Here is a 21,498-nt window from a genome sequence, read left to right as displayed (position 1 = left end):
AAAACACTTATATTGTCCCCTTCTTTGGGGTATCTCGCTGAAGAAGCTGTCTCAGACCATTTGTAAACATAAAAAAGAGTCTGCATACAGTGCTCCCTTTTCTGGGCCTTCTCTTTGACAATATCTATGAATCTCACTCCTTTCCTCTGTCTCCTAGACCAGTACTGTGAGGCCCCAGGGGTCGAGAGGATTAGGGCTCTGCATCTGATTGCAACCCTGCTGACCTTCTACCTGCTACCCCATGGACTCAGCTTTCACAAAAAAACTGCCCCTGAATGGTTAATACTGACTTTGAGATGCCTCTGCCTGAAATTGAAGTGCGGGTGGTAGTGCAGAAAGTTAAAAAAGAAACCATGGAATTATGAGTTTCTGCAGCAGCGTTTTCCACATAATTATCAGTGTATTGCATTTGCTACATAATCTGCAGATTTCAACAACAAAAAATTGATTCTAGCTCAAACGGAACAAAAGTTACTTAAAGCGTGACAAAGTGTTCCGGAGCAGTGGAAGGCCCTTTGCAAAGATTGACTGGTAATCTTGTGGTTGCTTGCTGCTGTATTTGGGTGCTACACTGGTACTAATGAGGTGAAATATTTCCCCTGACAGTGTTACCGTGAGTTACAATGACAAAATAATGAAGTAATGCTAACCACAAAATGTGGCACATTGTGCCGCATAATTTACCTTTTTTGCTGCATAATTTAGTCAAACCTGCCGCATAATGTTGTCCTCTTCTGCTGAATAATTCCAGTGGATCTGCTTAAAGCTTTATGGTGGCAAAGATCTATTCTTTTTAAGATGTAATGTAAAGGAGTAATCAGCTGGGATCTTGATTAGTGGAGACACTTACAAAAATGTCTGCATTTGATACAGTTTGATACTTATTACTAAAAAGTATGTTTTGTAAGAACTTGCTTTATCTCAATCACTGCATCATGTTGCCGCTGCCTAGCTTAGAGTATGTAAACACTGTTTTAAAATAATGACTTGCATATTCACAGTGCTTTCTGCCACAGGCTGGGACCTCATAGCACTATATACAGGGCCATTGGAATTATGCGGCAGGAGAAGACCAAATTATGCAGCATGGTTGACTAAATTCTGCAGCAAGCAAAGGCAAATTATGCTGCATATTTTGTGATAGCATTACTGCACTATTTTGCTATTTTTACACTTGTTAACATTGTCCTGCCCTTTATTGCCCCTCATAAGTACCACATTAACACCCACATATAGCAGTAAGCAACAGAAAGGTGACCAGTCAACATTTAGAAAGGGCCTTCCTCTGTGAGGTAACATGTGTTGCTGCATTTTTCAATCTGCAAATTATACAGCAGATGATGGATTGTGTGGCAAATGCAGGAAAACCATAACTATGCGCTGTGAGTGCAGGGTGAGAATGAGGAGTGAGTTGTTTGAATGCGGGGCGAATTCCCAAACACTTTAAGTTTATCAGCATGATATTGACGGGCGTAGGGTTTCAGATATGAGTTAAACTATTGCTACTATGGAATTAAATCAGGGAATCGAGGGTGAAGAAAATAAATAATGTGCTGATCCTGCAACAAACTTCCAGTCTTATGATTAGGGTTGCCAGCTCATTATTTTGATGTTGCAGACGGTACAAAAATAAACAGTCACCTAAAGCCCTATTTTCAGCACTTATCTGTGCATACTTCGAAAAGCAAATATAAAGCACTTTTAAATGTGTTCTAGGGCTGCCTGAATGTTTCATGACTGAAAATAAAAGGAACAGACAGAAAGTCAAATTACAAATGAATACATACTTTTTTATTTAAGACCCTATTTAGTGTCAAAGCAAGGTCTTTGCAGGCTCTTTAAACATACATGGCTGGCCTTTTTTCTATTGGCAACCCTTTTTTATATTCATTTTCATGAAATGCATTTTCACACTACAGCAGTATGTGGAAAATACAAATGTAAGGAGGAATAGGCAGAGTCGGGGGCCCAGGGGGTACTGGAAAAAGAAGAAAAAAAACAGCCTCCATAACCAGTTTCCAAAAGTATGCAAATGGTCTTTAAAGACCTGTGAAAAACCGGGGCCTGCTGGAGTCTTAATAAGACTCCAGACACTGCCCAGCAGAGCCCCGAGCAGCACACTCACTAACCTCTGGCCCCACGACACTCTGAGGGCTTCGAAGTAAATGAAGACAGCCTGCAAATGCAGGAAATAAACATCGCTGCACTTTCAGGCATCTTCATTTACATGTCCTTGCAGAGGCCTTCGCGCCCCCCTGGGAACCCATCCACACCCCCCCAGGGGGGCGCGCCCCACAGTTTGAAGAACTGTGCCTTATACTGTTCACCATTGCTACCTCAGCAAACCTCCCCGCCCCTAAAACTACCAGACCTAAGAAATTGACCAGAAACCTAAAAGGCATCCCCCCAGGTGTTCTACAATCGAAACTCCAAGCTCAACTTCTTCTCATTCCCCCTCACAAAATGTGAATGAGCTCACTGAACTATTTAACAATACTGTTACAGATATTCTTGACCAACTGGCCCCACCTAAACTCAAAAACCAAAGAAACACCCCCTCAAACTCTTGGTTTAATACAGAGATAAATAATGAAAGACGGGCAATCAGACTGTCGGAAAGAACCTGGAGACACCATCCCTCACCCTTCCATCTTGCACTTCTCAGACGTGCTAGATCCACTTACATAAAACACATCCTCAAGGAAAAGGCATCCTTCTTCCGCACTCAACTTGATCGTGCCAAAAACAGACCCAGGGAACTCTTCAAAATCATCCGAAACTAAACTTTCCCCGCACCTCCAAATATGACAGCCTCATCAGACAGATGTGAAGATATTGCCCACTTTTTCTCTGAAAACATTGCCAAAATTGATCAATCCTTCCTTCCCACACAACTATCCTCCAACTCCCAATCCAATCTTGTCCTCACCTCTAATGCCTACTCCACATCCCCCCTTCCAGACGACACTTTCTCTCCTCTGTCCTCTATCCTACCGCTTCCCAGCGAGCCTCCTCACCCACCCATTTCCATACCCTCCCACCATTCCACAGGCCTCTCACCTTCCACATCTCCAGTAACCAACTCCCCTAAATCTCAACTTAAGAACAATGCCTCCTTGCTCAACTTTCTCCCCGTCACTGAGCTTGAAGGCCTCACTATAATTGGCAATCTAAAACCATCCTCCCACACAAAAGACCCAATACCCTCCAACCTTGTCCCTGCCCTTAAGCACATCATCACCCCATTCTGGACCAAAATCATCAACACCTCTCTCTCCACGGGCTGTGTCCCATCCTCCCTTCAGCTCGGTCAAATCTCGCCCATAATCAAAAACCCCAATGCTGACCTCAATGACGTAAATAATCTCCGCCCCATCACTAACCTCCCCCTTCTCTCAAAGGTACTTGAAAAATGTGTTCTACTACAACTAGACAAACACATAGAAAATTTCAACCTTCTCGACCCCTTTCAATCTGGCTTCAGAAAAGGCTGCTGCACCAAAACGGCAATGCTCAATGTCATAGATGACATCCATCAATCACTTGACAATGGCGAGACCTGCCTCCTTATCCTTCTTGATCTCTCCGCAGCATTCAATACAGTCAACCATTCAGCCCTACTTAATATGCTTAGGACCCGTTTCGGCCTTAATGGCACCGCCTACAAATGGTTCATCTCTTATCTACAACACCGTACTCAGTAAATCAAAATTCAAAACTGTCTCTCTACCCCCACTCCTGTCTCTCTTGGAGTCCCCCAAGGATCTATTCTCTCTACCTCCCTCTTTAACGTCTTTATGGAACCCCTCACCCTCATTATTAACCAAGCAGGCATAAATTACCACCTCTACGCCGATGACACCCAAATCTATTACAAGATTAAAACTCATGCTGACATCTAACAACTGAACAACACCCTTACCAAGATCCAAACCTGGTTCCATTCCAATCATCTCAAACTCAACCCTAACAAAACCAAAATCATTCTCTTCTCCCCCAAAAACAACCCTCAACCCGTTCAATCTTGGATCTCTGACCTCAATGCACTCAATTGCTCACTCACCCTGTCCAACTACGTCAAATCTCATGGCATCACTATCGACAACACTCTAACCCTTAATGTTCACATCAAAAACTCAAAGGAGCCCTCTTCACTCTCCGTCACCTCAAGAAAATCAAACCATTCATACCCACCGATGATTTCAAACTCGTAGTTCAGTCTCTTGTTCTGTCACGTATTGATTATGGTAATGCCATCCTTAATGGGATCCCCAAGGTACACCTTGCTCCAATGAAAGCTGTACTCAACCTTGCTGCCAGGCTCATCACGGACTGCAAACGCTTCGATCATATATCCCCGGCTCTCAAATCTCTTAAGTGGCTCCCTATCGAAGGCAGATCTGCCTACAAAACCTCCTGCATTACTCATAAAGTCCTCCACCAAAACACTCCGCAGTACCTCTCAAAGAAACTCCACATTGCGGGCTCCACTCGACCTCTGAGAAGCACCAACACCCTACTCCTAATCCCACCTCTGCATAAAAAGAAAGCCACACAATCTCGCTCCTTCTCTGGCAATGTCCCTATTATCTGGAATGCCCTCCCAAAAAACCTGCGCTGTAATCTCTCCTATTCTAGTTTTAAAAAAGACCTCAAAACCCACATCCTCAATTATTATTGGGGTTCCTAACCTGTGTCCTACTCCTGATTTCTTATTCAATCATACTATATTTGTTCAGTAATATATACCCTGTTCTCCCATTTACCTAATTACTTAAATGTATAGATCCTGCTCCTGTTTTATTTATCTTGATTTGTATAATGCTAATGTTGTTTGTACTTTGTATATTAAATTTTTTTGTTGCGCTTCCTTTCATATGCTTTTATACTCTACGTGCTTTATACTATCCTTATCTTGTAAAGCGCTCTGATACCTCTGGGTCTAGCCAGCACTATATAAAACCTTCAAAATAAAATAAATAAAATAATGTGTGAGTGGTTGTATGAGTGGGTGTGAAAGTCTCTATATGTTTGTATGACTTGATGTGTGAATGGCTGCTTTGGTGAGTGAGTAGGTGCATGAGTGGCTGTATATGTGAATTAGTGGTTGTGTTAGGTGCTGTATGGGTGTGTTGATGTGTGAGTGACTCTGAATCAGTGAGTAGGTGTGTGAGTTTGTGTATGGGTCTGTAAATGAGTATGTCAGAGGGGTGTATGGGAGTGGGTGTATGAGATGTTATATTGGGTTATAACTGGGTGTATGAGTGGTTCTGTGGATGATGGATCAGTGACGTCATGATCAATCGGGGTTAAATATTTAAATTAACATCTTCAGATTATAACAAGGTAAAAGTATAGACCAGTAGTTGTAGTCATATGTCCCTAGTCTTCATAGTCAAGAGAATATTGTAAATTTAAACTCAAAGCATAAGTGTCTATTTCCAGGCTTGTGGACCTCTTTTGGTGACAGCTACCATTTCATCAGAACACCTCTTATAAAACAACAATGAGTAATGGGTGAGCCCATTAAAGGCTCTGAAGCTCTCCATGCTGTGGAAAGTCTTTACTATTAATGTCTACAGTGGTGCATAAGTGGAAGGAAGACACAGGTTTCACATACAAAACATATCTTTGGGGATTCTCTAATTGGCCACTGTAAAATGTCTTATAAAGTATACTGAGCTCACATATTAGCAAATAGAAGTTAACAGAAGATGTTATAAAGTCTAGTTATTGTGGTTTCTACTAGACAGAGTCAAATGTTATGGCTCCCCACACAAATTAGGGTCTCATTTTACCTCAAAGATGGTCATGATTCATTGTAAGCGGTTGATCAATACCCTTGGACACTCTTGTCATAACCATAACCTTCCTATGACCCCAGGTACTAGGCTATCCGTCTGTTAGGGATAAGTGCAAAACTAAAGAAAATAAACCTTAATAACTAACAACTATATATGTTCTACAAACTGAATGGCAGCGTGCCTTATGGTGCCGTATCTATATCTCTCTGAGAACTGAATCACCCAGACTTTGGGTTTGGATAACCCTTGCCCATTGGTGCTAACCATATGGTGTAAACTGTCCCAGGCTCATAAGGTAGTCCCTCTAGAACACAGCAGGTTTTGAACTGGTTCCAGTATTAAAAATGTAAATGCATAATTCAAGCTTTGGTGGGCGAGTGCTCACCAAATGGACATTCTGGCCTGTGTTTCCAAGCTTACGATCCATGATACAAGAGCTGGCTGGTTCCTGGATATCTGCACAAGCCAGGAGGGTTGGGAGACCACTACGTTGGCTGCAGATATCCTTTGAGGCACACTGCCTTTCAGCAAGTGAGTAGACAACACCAGTGCGATGGAAGCAACTTCAGGTTTGGTTTCAGGCTTAATGGAACAGGTAGCATGTAGCTCCTGGTCCAATTCCCAGTAAGTGCCCACATACGCCCAATTCACTATACTTGTATGAAAAGCTGAAGATGAAGTTCAGATTATATCCTCTGTTCTTGGGAGTTGGCATAGAAAGTCACTACCAATCCTGCTAATGATAGCATTTATAAATTTGGTTCCAATCCAATCAATTGAGCTAGCTAGATCTTTGTGGACTATTTCTCATCCCAAGAGGCCAGATTTGTTTTTGGATTCACAATTCAGATGCCTCATGAGCAGAAGATTTCAGCTGGAGTATTCTTCTATTTCCAAGGTGCTATGCATGCTGTGACGGGTGCATACTTCCTCGAGACTTTGATGACTTCTCTGTAGGCAAACTGCTTGGGCAAGAAAACTTGTTGATCCTATCAGTGGATCCTATCACCTCTGTCCCTGGGAGTAGGACAAAGGAAGAAAGAATAGGGCTGACTAAGTTATTGTACATCTACATTTTACACACACAGGGTGGTCCTAAAGGACACAGTCAAAAACACAGTGACACTGCAGTCACACTTTCAGGTAATAGGGCAAATGCCCCCTTTAGAGGGGGCTTCTGCACTTTTGTATGGGCATTCGTCATGTCTGAGGAACTCAAGAAATAGAATTTAAGACTTCTCTTCGATTAGGAAGCATATTCCAACAAAACAGGGAAAGAGTCATATGCCAAAATGGAAATGCGAGACAGCTAGAACAAATAGGAATATAGAGTGAGTTTGAGTTTATTGTACAATTATTTAAACTCTTTACTAACCCTGGGCGTAGTTCGCGTAGCCGCGCTTCGCGAAGATGTTCTTGCACTACGCGCCCGTTCACGATGGCTTTTTCTTGTTCGGGAGCGCGGTGAGCGTGTTCGGGGAGCTGTTTGCATTCTCGGGTGATATATCTCGCGAACTTACCCATGCGGTCGCCAACGGGCGCGGCCATCTTGTTTTTCAATTGTCCTGCCCGCTCGCGATGCCTTATTTCCTGTTCCGGGTCGCGGATAGCGTGTTCGCGATGTGCATTGACTTGTTCGGGAGCGCGTTTTACTTGTTCGCGATGAATAGTACATGTTCGCGAGAAATATCGCGCGAACTTAACCACGCGGTCGCGAATGGGCGCGGCCATCTTGCTTTTCACTCTATGCTATGGTTCTGGGCCTACTTTTGTATCCTCCCTTTATCTTTGCAATCCTTTGTCTTTAAAGCATTTTTTCTGACTTTTTTTAGTTATTATCTATCTCTCTCTTTGCCTAAGTTTATATTTTGCATTTTATTTCTACTTTTACTGTGTTTTTGTTACTTTTATAAAGTTCTTTCTATCTTCTTCCCCCTAACTTTTTTTTCCCCTTCTAACTTTTTTTTTCCGCCTCCCACCCACCCCAGAACCATGGCCAAGGGCACACTGAGTGCCAAGTGCAAGGGACCTGCAGGAGCAGAGAAGGGCCGCCTGCATTGCGGCAGAATGCGTCCTGCAGGGGTGCAGGCCCGGCAACTGTTTGGGGAGGAGGAGGTGGCGGCCCTTTTTTTCTTCATCCAGCGCCTCCTCCCCTTGACATTGGCAGCAGGCGGCAGGCCCGGCTCCGGGTACGCTACCCAGGAGCGGCACCGTCGGTGGGCGAAGGTGCGCCGGGCCGTGATCCGGCACACCCACAACCAGCTAGCCCACCGGTGGTCCGACATCCTGGACCGGGAGCAGGACCTGTTGGACCTGCTCGGTGTCGAGGTCGTCGGGCTTGGTGAGTAACTGATTGTGTATATTAAATTTGATGAACAACAAGATTACTGCTGCGTGCCAAGCGTTGCTGGTACATTACGTTCCAAAAAGCAAAATGTTCTTTGATTTAAGGACCCAGGTGCACGGTGGTACTCTTACTTGTTTGCAACTTAGTTTGCGCTAGCTTGTGCTGATGCTGATTATGTAAGAGTTTATTTTACAGAACTGAAGTTAGGTAATGCGATTTGCTAGAGAGACTCTAGTCCTTCCATTGTCCTACTGTGAAATAGTGGTGGATGGATATTGGATACTAGGTTTAGTTTGTTAGTAGTAGTTAATAATTGTTTTATGCGGTCTGCGTGACGCCTCCTCTGTCACTGAGTGCTGCTTAGCCCAGTCCTCCGTTGAACCTTTTGTACTTTGTTTAGTGAATGATAGGCTTAGCATGGTCAGTCAGTAGCAGAACTAGATCAGAATCATGCAACCAACCCACAATTTGTTGTATGTATGTATGCACTAATGTATGCATGTGTCCTCCATCTCATCTATGCATTTGATGGCTGAAAAAAATGGAAATGCAGACTTAGTGAACAATTGGCCCATCTGGAATAGGTGGTGTAGGTCAGGTGGTACTTACTAGGCTTTGTTAGTATTTGTAATCAGAATGATTATGGAACACTTGAGTGTTCATAAATAAGTAGACGATCCGTAAATGCAGGAAACAGCCAGTAGTCGATCCATCTGATTAGATAGGTCAATTTTATTGCAATTGTTGTTTCCTAAAATGTTGTTTGACTTATTTTTCCAAATGATTTATTATTATTTGTTTCACAGCACTCCTTAATGTTTGTCTCTTTCTTTATTATATTTTACATGATCATCAGCACCACCCAGGGGCAAGAAGATGGGGTCGGAGTCGGCGGGGGAACCACAGGACCGCTCCTCTACCGAGGCTCCTGCTGCTGGCCCCAGTAAGTCCTCCAGTGGTTATATTGACATTTATATTTACCTAAATTTTACTGCATCTTTTTTTTCCGAACTATAAATTATGGTTCCACTTTCTAAATCTATTTTTTACAAAAGCTTACTTCTTTGACCTTGACTATCTGTTTCCAAATTCTGTTCATCCCTGCCTCTAACTAAGTTGCTTCTAACTGCCTCTGCTATGACTCTCTGTACTACTACTACTACTTCTACTACTATTACTATTATTACTCTGTGTGTAGCGAAGCTTGCACAGTTGCCCACTCTTTATAGAAGGTTTTCTTTGAAGTAATAAAACTCTGATTGACCAATAGCTCTAGCCACTGTGTCCTGTCCTTTGGGTTGTCCTCTTCAAATCTTCTCAATGTTGAGGCTTTGACAATTACCACAAACAAAATGGCCAACCAGATATTTGACTAGTATTTTTGATCGGATAGTACATGATACTACTATTGTCTAGTGATTCTGCAGAGCCACATACAGAACTATGCACAACAAAATAGGATGTTGCTGATGGGAGGTTGGACCTTACTGATCACACCTCAGTCCGAAGAACCCAGGACCTCCTGACCAACTAGCTATAGTGTCTCACATTAGGGTCCCACTCCCGACCCCCCCACGAAGAAGATACACAATGTTGATGATGACTGAGACAGACAACCCAGAACATAATAACACGATTTTGCTCACTCACTTGTGTAAGTCCACCCCACCACACCAAATACCACAGAGTCTATGTGTAAGTTCAAAAGGTGAAACAAGTATCAAACTCTGTACATCGTTAATATGAAATTTAATTTACTACAGCCATAGTCAATAAGCCAGCAAAAAGCCTAACATTAAAACAGTAAACATTTACAAGTGCATGACAACAAGAACAAGAGCCAAGATCTTTTGAATTCTGGAAGACCCCTCACCGTAGAACGTAGAAATACTGGTTACATCATCTTGCATCCAATATGCTCTGTAAATCTCTGGTTTGTAGAAGGGAATCTTCCGCCTATTATATATGAGAAAAATGCTGCGAGTTACCCGTTAGATAGTATACTGGTGAATGCTAGCATTTTGCAGTCATGGCAAAAAGTGTAACATGTATGTGATGGCTAAGCAATATAAACTAAACAAACTCAATAAGTTGGTTTTTTTTCGACCTCTTCACTTGTACGCAACAGTCAAGTGGCCTCAAAGGCATCTACTGCACATGTCAATAAGCTGGCAGGTATAATTAAATATGCACCAAAAGAGTAGTAGTCGACATGATGACTCTAAAAGGGTTACACATGGCTCAGGCTAACTTTCAAAAGAGTAGAGTAGGACTAGATGACCCTAGGAAGTGGAAGCATATCACTACTAGTGTCTGTCTACTGTCTGTACTTACTGTCTAGTGCTGATGTATGTTGCATTAACTTTTTTTTCAATGTTCCAAGTGAACACTGAAAATAGGGGGAGGTTTCCAGGCATCTAAAAAATGTGTGATGTTTTTTTCTAGGCACACTACCATCCACTAGTGCCGTCGGGGCCAGCGATGCGGCCATTCCGGAGGGGGCAGGCGAACTGGCGGCACCTGCAGGAGAGACAGGGGGGGATCCAGCAGCAGTGGCCGGCGACGGTAAGTTATATTCATTACTTCTTGACATTACAGCTAGATGGAAGTGTGTTCACTATTTCACTGTACTGTGCGACTTATTATTATACAACGGTTGAAGAAGACACCCTTTACTTACTTAGCATTAGCAGCGTGAGTAGAGTAACCAATGGCCTCTTCTATTTGACTCCAAAATCAGCTGTGAATGTTTTATGGAGAAGACAAACTCAGATCAGATGACCTTGATGGATGTGTTGTACAAAGAGGGAAATAACTAAGGGTGGAAGGACGGGCGAGATAAATAATATGACTTACTGGCAGAGAAGGATATGTTGTTGGAAGCATGCATAGGTGGCTGATAGTAATCAGATCAGATGCATGGGTTGTTGAAGGATGGGTGGAAGGTGAAAGAATGCCTGCCTGGGTGGGCGAAACAGTATGAGTGGATAGTGCTAGATAGCAAAAATCAGCGTTGTTTGGTTCAAATTCAAAGCCAAGGCAAGCAAGGAAGGAGCGAAAGCATGGGTGGTTGTTGGTGAAACCAACTAAGTATGAGAGATATAAAAAAGAAGGAAAACGTTTACTTTAATGGATGTATGCCTGGATGTACTATCATCAAGAGACAGTATAGGTGGAAAGTGTCACTGGAGATTCTTACTTTGAAGAAAATGTAAAAGAAACTGCGCGACAGTAGCAAAGCCTAGGGGAATATAGGTAGTATTATCAGAATACAGTACACTTGCAGTAGTTTGCAAGCACGTCATATATATTTATATATATCTATATTATCAAGCTGAAACCCCTTCCTCCCACTCTGGGGACCCCTCCCTACCTAATATTATTAATGTATTTTCGATTGGGGCACCCAGCCTGCAAAGGGTGGCCTATCTGTTGTTTATGGTTATTGGTTACACAATCAATGAAAGCAAAGTACCCTCTGCAGTAGCGGTTGGTGGTGGGAGTGTTGGCGGGCGGTGACATGGGGAGGGGACGGGTGGGTGGCACTGGCAAGTAAACTGTGTATTACGGCCAAATACAGGTAATCAACATAAAAATAAATAAAATTATTTTCAAGGTGCGCACTGCACCGCCGAATGCGATGCAGTGCGAGCAACAATTTGTTTTTTTTTAATGTATTGTTTAATTACCTGTGATTGTCCTTAATCCATAGTTTACTATCCCCACCCTGCACCTTCCCACGTCACCGACTCACCACCCGGCAGCACTCCCACCACCGACCGCTACCGACCTGATGTCGTATCGTATTAGCATCTATAATATGAATATAAGCAATGATCATTGGATCCGATAAATATTCAGCCTTTTTGTAGTACCCATGGCAGGGTGTAAGTGAAATGGTGCATGCCATTTGCCCTCATGTAACAGAGTATGAACAGTGCCAACGGCCGTAAGGCATCATACAAAAATATGAGCTTCCCCACCTGCAGACAGTAGTAGTAAATAAAACTAATGTGAGTCTGCATCATGTGGCTCATATCTGTTTCTCTTGGGTGCAAGCTTAGCTGACGGAGCTGGCATGCCGGCTACAACAAGGTTATGTAATTGGGCTAAACTACAGATAAGAACAACACGACTGGTGTACCGGAGTACATAGTACGATTATATTTATAATGTCGGAAACTCTCACAAATGTTAGAGTCCAAGGAAGTAGGATTAGAGATACTTACCACAAAATCACAAATGTTATGAACTGTGCTTGCTAGTGAGACTGTGACACTATGTGTTGAATGATTTTAGTGTTTCTGTTTTGCTAAGAGTATTGGCTACAACATGTTCTTTATCTTTCTTGATATAGATACACCTTCCACACCCACTAAACCATCAAGGAAGGAGTTGGCCGCTAGGGCCCGGCGCCGGAAACTGGAGGCCATCTGCGAACATTATCACCGGCTAGTGGCTCAGGCGGAGGAGGAGGTGGCGCAGCTGCAGCCTCCTCCAATGCCCCGGGCCCCAGTCAGGCCCTGCCTCCACTTTCACAGCGCCGTGGTCCGGCATCCGCCCGCCTCCGCGCCTCTATTTCCAGCCTTGCTGCCCCCCACCCTGCATGTAACTGTAGGGCATTTCGCCACCAGCTGCTCCGCCGGATGGCCCGCTTAGAGGAGAACATGGGGGAACGGGTAAAGATCCTGGTGCACAAACACCTTAAGGCCCGCCGACAATATAGCACTTCGTCGTTTGCCCCTTTTTTAATTCCTTTTGTTGGTGGGTGGGTTTTTGGGCGTTGGGGATTCTTTCGGACATTGGGACTCTTCAACTTTCATTTCTTTTTGGACATTGGTTGGGGTTAGGGAGGGGGGTGGGTTAGGTCAGAGTGGGATAGTTTATTTTTGTTAGGGGATATTAAATGTTATTCTATTTACTTATATGATGTTAATGTTTTGTGGTGGGTTACAGTTTTCAGAATTCAATCTAAGTTACATGGTTTGTTACTTTGTTTCCGTATTGCTGCATGCCCACAGCCAGTGTTTGATTTAAAAGATCTGCCGATTTTGTAACACACAAACCAATAGATGCAGTACCCCTCAATGAGTTATTTTTAATTGTCATAATAGTACTGTCAGTCTCTCCTCCTAGTCCATACCTCCCACCAAACTTATCTTACCTGTGATTGATGATGAAGTTCGGCACACTGATGGCTGCATGGTTGGTTTCCCAAATTGACGGAGAAGATGTCATTATTGGGGTGGTAGTAGTAGACACTGGCAATAGCATTTGAAAAAAGAAAGAGAAAGTCACTTGACTGAGAGACTGTGGGAGGAGTAGTAGAACAGAACACAAAGTAAACTACAGCATGGGTGGGCAAGCAGAAGAAGATCCTTGCCCTGCCTTAGTTGAAATTCAATTAGTGTTGCTTTCACCACATCTGCCCCAGCAAGCGTGTGATCAATTGGTGTACATTTAATGTAGTCATCACATCACACCTCAATATAAATCACACAGCCCGGGGGAAGAGGGTTAGGGATTGATGAATGGATGGGAAGTGGGGTTTTGGGAAAGGTTTGAGAAAGAAAAACAGACAGTATGCATGGACACAACAAAAGTAAAACACAATCTTGTAAGACGACCATGATCCATTATCAAAGAAATCAAAGTATGAAGTGAGAAAAAGCAAATGCATGCATGCTGAGGAAGATAACTTGATTGTTAATGATAATGAGTTGTACTTACTATAACTACTATTACCCAATGTGACAGTACAGTCAGGGAAGAAATTGAAATTTGCCTTGCCTGTCTGCCGCCCTCAGAGCTCAGACCGAACCCAATTACATGCTGTACCGGGCTTACTTTTATTTTTCAAGCTAGCTAAGGAAATTAAAAAATAGTTGTAGGGATCAATTACCAAACAAACCACAACACACAGTCGTAATGATTGAAGAGAAAAAAGCAAACAAATAAATTTAAAGACGAATGATGATACTAAAGTTACTGTATTATCCTGGTCCAAATGTGGAGTTGAATCATTCTCGTCATTCCTCTTGGTCCTCCCTTCCATGGACACTCCGCACATCAATCTTGGGTACCACTGCCTGCCTGATGCGGATTGGTAAGGTAAGTGTGAGCCGTTTCTCCCACTATAGCACAGGTTAAAGGCCGGCCTGTAAGTGTAGATGGAAACACAAACGGGGTATTGAAAAATTACTGCATTTAAAACAATAAACTCAATTACAGTGGAGTGCAAGACGAGAAGACAACACTCTGGAGAGAACACTTTCAGACTGAGGCAGCTTGGATAGGCTACATAGTGTCTACTCTACAGCATTAAGGTGCAACAACAACGGGACAGGATTCAGGAGCCAGCACAGCCACAGAACAGGAGAACCGCGGCACAGGCCAGGCACCCTACCCCTTACTTACATTTTGACTGAGCCAGAGAAATGTCATATGCACTGCAGCAACCTAGCATTTTCCAAATGAAGTGACTAAATCAATGCGCCACTGTCCCTCATACCACTACACTCTACTCCAGTCCACACCACTACACGGACATCTAGCCTAGGTCTGCTGTGGTTCTTGTTCAAACTGTTTACCTTTTAAGTCAGCCCATATAACGCAGTTATTCCATCAATTTTCTCTGATCCAACTGACTGTGTGCAAAGATAGTATGCTCAGCAGCATCATGATGATGACCGTGTGGTACGTATTCTCCAACACCAACTCAGTCTGTAGTGACTGATTAAGTTTATAATGTATTCCATATTAAAAAATTGCAACGGATATTGGCCGGCACCTGCAGTGGTAGGAGTACAATGTGGTTATTATTAAACAACAAGGAAACATTAACTGTCACCACACCTGAGTCACTTTTACTTTGTCGATAAACTAGTATAGTTCTACTTCATGCACAATTATTCGTAGTCAGCCAGCATCCACTGCAATGCATGCCACCATCATTCACAATAATCACTCATTACCTGTCTTGGTGTTCTCTTTGGCTGTCTGATCTGATGCCTGCCTAGCCTTCTGGCAGTCAGTGATGAGTTTCTTTCGGCTTGGAAACAAAATGGAATATAGCTGGAGTCATGTTTCACTTCTTATGGAGGGACTGTTAGAGGCAACATGTATTGTACTATTCTCCATCTCCATCCAATGTCTGACTTGCTTGAAATGTACTTAGGGGGAGTAAGGAAGATGGAGCAGGACCCTGAGGAGTGGAGTGGACAGTTATGCACAGACGTGCAACTCCAATAGGGAAATAAAAAGAGGAGACTGTTGATGGATTTGTTGTGATTAGATTTTGAACCAGAAAAACAGATACACAGTCACACACAAATAAAGGAAGGGAGAACAATTTGAAAGCCTAGTTGTCAGGGAAGAGGAGCTCATCCTCAAACTCTGGTGGTTCGGACAGAAGTACGTCTAACAACCCACTACTTATGTCATCGAATTCGCTCTCCTCTTCCTGCTGTGATTCACGTATTTTGTACTCCGGTGGTATAAAGTGTTGATTCATTTTGATCATGGTTAACCTCTCAACGCTTTTGGGCGAGAGACTGGTCCTTTTGACAGTAACAATGGCACCAGCAGCACTGAAAACACGCTCTGAAGAGACACTTGCAACAGGGCAAGCCACATACTTTATCGCCAGCCTGCTGAGCACTGGCCATTGGCTTCTTTTCCCATACCAATACACCAATGGGCTTTGCTCCATGAAGACCTCTGTTGTGTCATCTAGATAGGCCTGAACCATCCGCTCAATGTTCAAGGGTGCTCCGATTTCCTGGGCCTCTTTTGCCTTTGCATCAGTCATGGACGTACAATACCCTTTCCGTAGAAACCAATCACCTGCCGTTTTTTTAAATGTGCCTGATGATCCTGTTGGTGCTGTTGATGTTATTGCTGGCATTTTTGTTGACTGCTGGGAGGCAAACGCACTGCTCTTGGCCTCTGAAGTAGAACTTGACTCTGGGTGCCCTGCAGTACTTTTTTCTGCCCTGGGGGGGGAGGGCCTCTAATTAAGATCCTTTCATTTTCAAAGTCAGTGGCTTCCTCAGCTATCAAAGTTTTGTACTGGGCAACATCCACTTCTGAAAAAGGAATTACTTCATTACTGCGCAGCAATAATTTGTAACGTGGATCCAAAATTGAGGCAGTAATGTAATGTGGATGTGACACAATGTCATTTTGAATCCTTGCATTGTCAGATAAGCGAGCGACTAAGGTGTCTGCCAAATAATATGCGTCTACTTTGTCATCCACACCTGCGTACATTTCTAACACCTCCTTCAGCTCTTGCTCTAGCATGTACAACAATGGGATAGCTTGGCCCATAGTACAGTCCTCCCTGCTCACTTCACGTGTGAAGACCTCAAAAGGAAGTAGCATCTCTGTCAGGCATTTGACGAGGTCCCATTGGGCCATCTCAACTGTCATGCCTTTCACAGTAGGATCCCCTGACCTTTCATGACATACGCATTAAGTGGTATGTACTGCTCAAACAGACGCTCAAGCATGTAATACGTTGAGTTCCAACGTGTTGGCACCTCCTGGATGAGTGCTTTGACTGGCATTTTATGCTCACGTTGAATGACCCTCAGCTGCTTCCGGGCTTTAAAAGAATGGTTGAAATGTGTGCATATTCGTCTGCAGGTGGTCAGTAAGCTGCTGACTTTGCTTTCATTTTTCAGAAAGTCCTGAACAACAATGTTAATGCAGTGTGCCAAACATGGCACCCTGAAATAGCCTCCATCTTTCATGGCCCTAACTACATTACTGCCATTGTCTGTGGCAACAAAACCAATGGTATGCCCTCTTGGTCGCAGCCACTCAAACACCTTGCTGTTAACTCATCCAAAATGTTTGCAGCAGTATGAGATTTCTCCATAGCAAATATGGCTACAGTTGCATGTTTGCGAGTGTCTTTAAAAATCTCAGCGGTGTCAACAAAACCGTCAGATATCTTATCTTTAACACCCGAAAAAGAGACCCAGTGTGCAGTGATGCACATGTAATCAGTGGCTTGGCAACTGGTCCACATATCTGTTGTCAGGTGTATACTCTGAACAGCACTCTGTTATAAGGCTTGTCCAAGCAATTCCAGCACATCGTGATGTAGTGCTGGAACAGCAACTCTTGCGAAGTAGTAGCGGCTGGGAACTTTCCATTTTGGGCAGATGGTGGTCACAAATTCAAGAAAACCCACCCCTTCAACAAAAGAAAAAGGGAGAAGGTCCAGTGCTAACATTTTAGCCAGCTTTGCATTGTACAAACGTGCTATTGGGTGGTTGCGTTCGTACTGCCCCTCCGGCCTACTAAACATGCTAAGAATGGTAGGCTGCATGGTATTCCTTCCTGTGGTCAACGTCGCACTTTTTGGGCCAGCAGTACTCCTTGGTGTCCCAGGCTGACTCTTACTCTTGTGCCAATGAGATGTGGCTGAGGATGTGGGCGTTACCACTGCAGTGCTGGGGACAGGGCTACTTTGTGCACCACTACCACAGAGAATGTCTCCCTCTTCTTCCTGTTCCACCGTGAGCAGATTTTCTACTCGTTTATGCCCAACAGTAATGGTTCCAGTTTTGATGAGACGAAGGTGCTCCTCCCACTGGATTGCGTGGTGTTTTTTCAGATGGGTCATTTGGCCTCCGGTACCATAGTTTGTACCAAGCTTACCACGACTAACAGAGGTATGAAAAACGGAGCATATAGCAATGTTCTCCTCCTTTCCGCTAACCGTAAAGAAGTCCCACACTGGGGAGCTTAACTTTTGTCTCCTGCTGGAGGTGCCACTCCCATTTCCAATGCCGGATGAACTGGAGGGTGTGTGTTGAATTTGACTCTGTGCAGTACCACTACCTACTTTTGCTGAGGTGGTGCTTGTGCTGGACGTAGGACGCTGCCGGCCCTTTGCTAATGTAAATATGGAAGCTGGAGGTCGTGGTGGTGTTACCTGTGTTGGAGGTATGCGAGCTACATCCCTCTCAGCCATTTTGGATAGTGTAAAAATGTTGGTCTCCATCTCCTCAGGCCCGGGAGTGATGTTTGTGATGACTGGCTCATCATCATCATCATCATCCTGCTCTTCTACATCAACATCCATAAGTGTAAGGCTTTCTGGAACCTTCCTTTTCCCATTCCTGCTCTTGTGATGTGTTTCCCTCTCAGACTCAGTTTGTGGCTTCCAAGTGGCATCTAGTTCATCAGAAGGGGGGCTTGGTGAAGAACTTGATGTACTAACCCTCCTTTTCCTTGCTGGGGATTTGGAAGCCAATGGAACTTCTAAAGGAGTGGCTTCTTCTTCTTCCTCTGCATGAGGCTCAATTTCCTGAACTGCCCCTACTTCGGGAGGAACAACAGCTACTATTGCGGGCGGTGGCTGCGGCTGTTGACCACTTATCTGCTGTGTTCCCTCCTGCGTTGATTGTGTACTACTTTGAGATAGCGATAAGTTTAGTTCAGGCTCAGCATCCCTGCTTTCCACCATAAGGCTGGCTACCTCTTCCACACTCATCTGCTTGGGCCTGGGTTGGTGGGTTGGGCCCACTGATGTGGAGGTGCTGCCCCCAGCTTGGCCCCCCGACACCGCTGCTGCAGGCGTCATTTTTGGTGTACCAAAAAAGGTTTTGGGAGGCACACCAGACTTAAGTAACACTTCCTTCTTCTTCTGTTCCTTCTTCTCCATGGCAACTTTCTTGGTACCGGAGGACCTGCTACCTGCTTTCTTTGGGGGCATCTTCAACAGATGTCAAAACAGCACTCAGTTGCACAAGTTGCAGAGATGCCTGGTCAGGTCACTCACACGTCACGTTGTGTACAGCAGCAGGACGTCGGTCTGGCACCACAACGGTGGATGATGATGACACACCTCCTCTGTCTTTTGCGCACCTAAAAGCAAAAGAGCCAGAAGAACATCAGTCAAAAGATCCATAATATAATATATAACTTATTAGTGTCTGGTGGGTGGTCACAATTAATACATTTTATGAAGTCAGTGAACAACAACAGTATAGCCAGCCATTAAGAGAAAGACAAGGCCAGGGATCCTGTTGTATTTGTACTGTGTACACTCAGGAAGAAGAATAGCAAAGAACAAAAACATAAATGTAGTCTAGCCTGTTTGCCCTAAATAAAAATTTGTGCATCTTATGGGATGGATGCAGCATCAGGGAGCAACAACAACGAACATATACACAAAAACTAAAGGCATTTATTTACAACACCCAAAAAGTGAAATCTACCCCCGTAAAAAAGTAAAGGCCACATTTTACAATTCAATCCAAAGCCATACATGATGTTGAAATTTAACGCACAAAACAAAAACAGTTGTTTAAATTCCATGCACCCGTGATGATTGATGAGTAGTACCCCTGGGCCTACTGTACGACTAGGCCACAAGCTTGGAGGTCTATGAAAAAAGCACAATGCCTGCCTCCACAAAATGGCCGCCACACATGCTCAGGCCACCCACCACAAATAACCAAAAAGTGATTACAAAGTACAGGAACAGGAAGTTGTAGTCTCTGTGGGACTTACTTCCTCTCTCAAAAATATTTTAAAATTAAAAAAAGCTTCTCCGTGCTCCAAACCTACAGCTGAATGACAACCTGGGGAGTTTTTTTAGCAAAATGCACAAAAAAAGCGTTTTCGAGAAGGATTTATGTTGCTCACGAGTTATTGTTTGCGAGATTGCAAATGCTGCGTGTTCGAGATCGCGAACTGTTCAAAAAGGCTCTATCGCGTGCGCAAACATGCATATTGAGAGCGCGAAAATAACAAAAACTGTAAGTCCGCGTTGTCGCGCTGTGCAGAGTTACCAAAAGTACGCGAGCTGAATCCCTAGGGTTACCTACTGGCTAAAAAGCCCTATTTATTTAACACACACCCAAAAAATGCTATTCCACCCCAAAAAACACAGTTTGCAATAAAATCCAAAGCCATCCATGGTGTAAAAAAAAAAATCAACAGACAACACAAACTGTAAATTTAAATAACACACCAAAGATTTGAGGATGACTACCTCTGGGCCTACTGGCAGACTAGGCCACAAGCTTGGAATAGAAGAATGGCAAAAGCAAGCACACTGCTTGGATGGCTCCACAAAATGGCCGCCACACACCCACAACAAGAAATGGAAGACAGTCAATGTACGCCTATGGCAAAAGCACAATGCCTGCCTTCCTAAAATGGCCGCCACACACATGCTCAGGCCACCCACCACAAATAACCAAAAAGTGATTACAAAGGACAGGAACAGGATGTTGTAGTGTTTGTGGAACTTACTTCCTCTCATAAAAATATTTTCAAAAAACATAAAAGCTTCTCCGTGCTCCAAACCTACAGCTGAATGACAACCTGAGGAGTTTTTTTAGCAAAATGCACAAAAAAGCGTTTTCGAGAAGGATTTATGTTGCGCGCGAGATATTGTTTGCCAGATTGCAAATGCTGCGTGTTCGGGATCGCGAACTGTACAAAAAGGCTTTATCGCGAGCGCGAACACGCATATTGAGAGCGCGAACATGACGAAAACTGTAAGTCCGCGTTGTCGCGCTGTGCAGAGTTACCAAAAGTACGCGAGCTGAATCCCTAGGGTTACCTACTGGCTAAAAAGCCCTATTTATTTAACACACACCCAAAAAATGCTATTCCACCCCAAAAAAACACCTCTTGCAATAAAATCCAAAGCCATCCATGGTGTAAAAAAAAGAAATCAACAGACAACACAAACTGTAAATTTAAATAACGCACCAAAGATTTGAGGATGACTACCTCTGGGCCTACTGGCAGACTAGGCCACAAGCTTGGAACAGTCAATGTAAGCCTATCGCAAAAGCACAATGCCTGCCTTCACAAAATGGCCACCACACACATGGCCAGGAGGACACAACAACAACAAGCATAAGCCAAGGGGAACAAAGAAAAGAAATGCAGGCCTTTATGGAAAAAGAAGCACAGACTACTAAACTACCACCACAAAATTGCCACAATCCACATGGGCACTCACAGTCACAACAGGCCATGGAAAACAATGAACTGAAGCAGGCCTATAATATATTACCGGACAAAGGAGGCCTGCTAAACAACACAGCTTTAATACAAAAATGAAAATCAACAGGGCTACGAAAGGATTGGAAAGAAGTTACACATCAAGCACACACATCCAACAAAGGTATTTCACACACACACACACACCCCAACAGTGAAATAGTGGAGAGCTGTGGCTCACTGGTTAGAAGCGGCAGACCCGTAAGCAGAGAATCGGCCAGGGACCAGGGTTCAATTCCAGACGCGGCAGGGTTGTGGACCAGCGTCAAAACGGACTCGATAATTCTCCCCTCGGTACCTACTCTA

The 21,498-nt window shown here is 43.8% G+C and overlaps 1 long non-coding RNA gene across 1 annotated transcript in view; it reads left to right on the top strand.

Moving 5' to 3' along the window:
- LOC146810691 (uncharacterized) overlaps positions 1-21,498 on the top strand; it is a 128,306-nt gene that overhangs the window by 16,878 nt on the left and 89,930 nt on the right. Inside the window, exons 2-3 of the long non-coding RNA XR_014965717.1 lie at positions 9,008-9,094; positions 10,597-10,716. This is a non-coding gene — a long non-coding RNA (uncharacterized LOC146810691). The remainder of the gene's footprint in view (positions 1-9,007; positions 9,095-10,596; positions 10,717-21,498) is intronic.

Source organism: Triturus cristatus, chromosome 7, assembly GCF_964204655.1.
Source record: "Triturus cristatus chromosome 7, aTriCri1.1, whole genome shotgun sequence".
NCBI lineage: Eukaryota > Metazoa > Chordata > Amphibia > Caudata > Salamandridae > Triturus > Triturus cristatus.
Note: the sequence above shows the minus strand (reverse complement) of the source record. Positions and strands in the feature narration are given on the sequence as shown.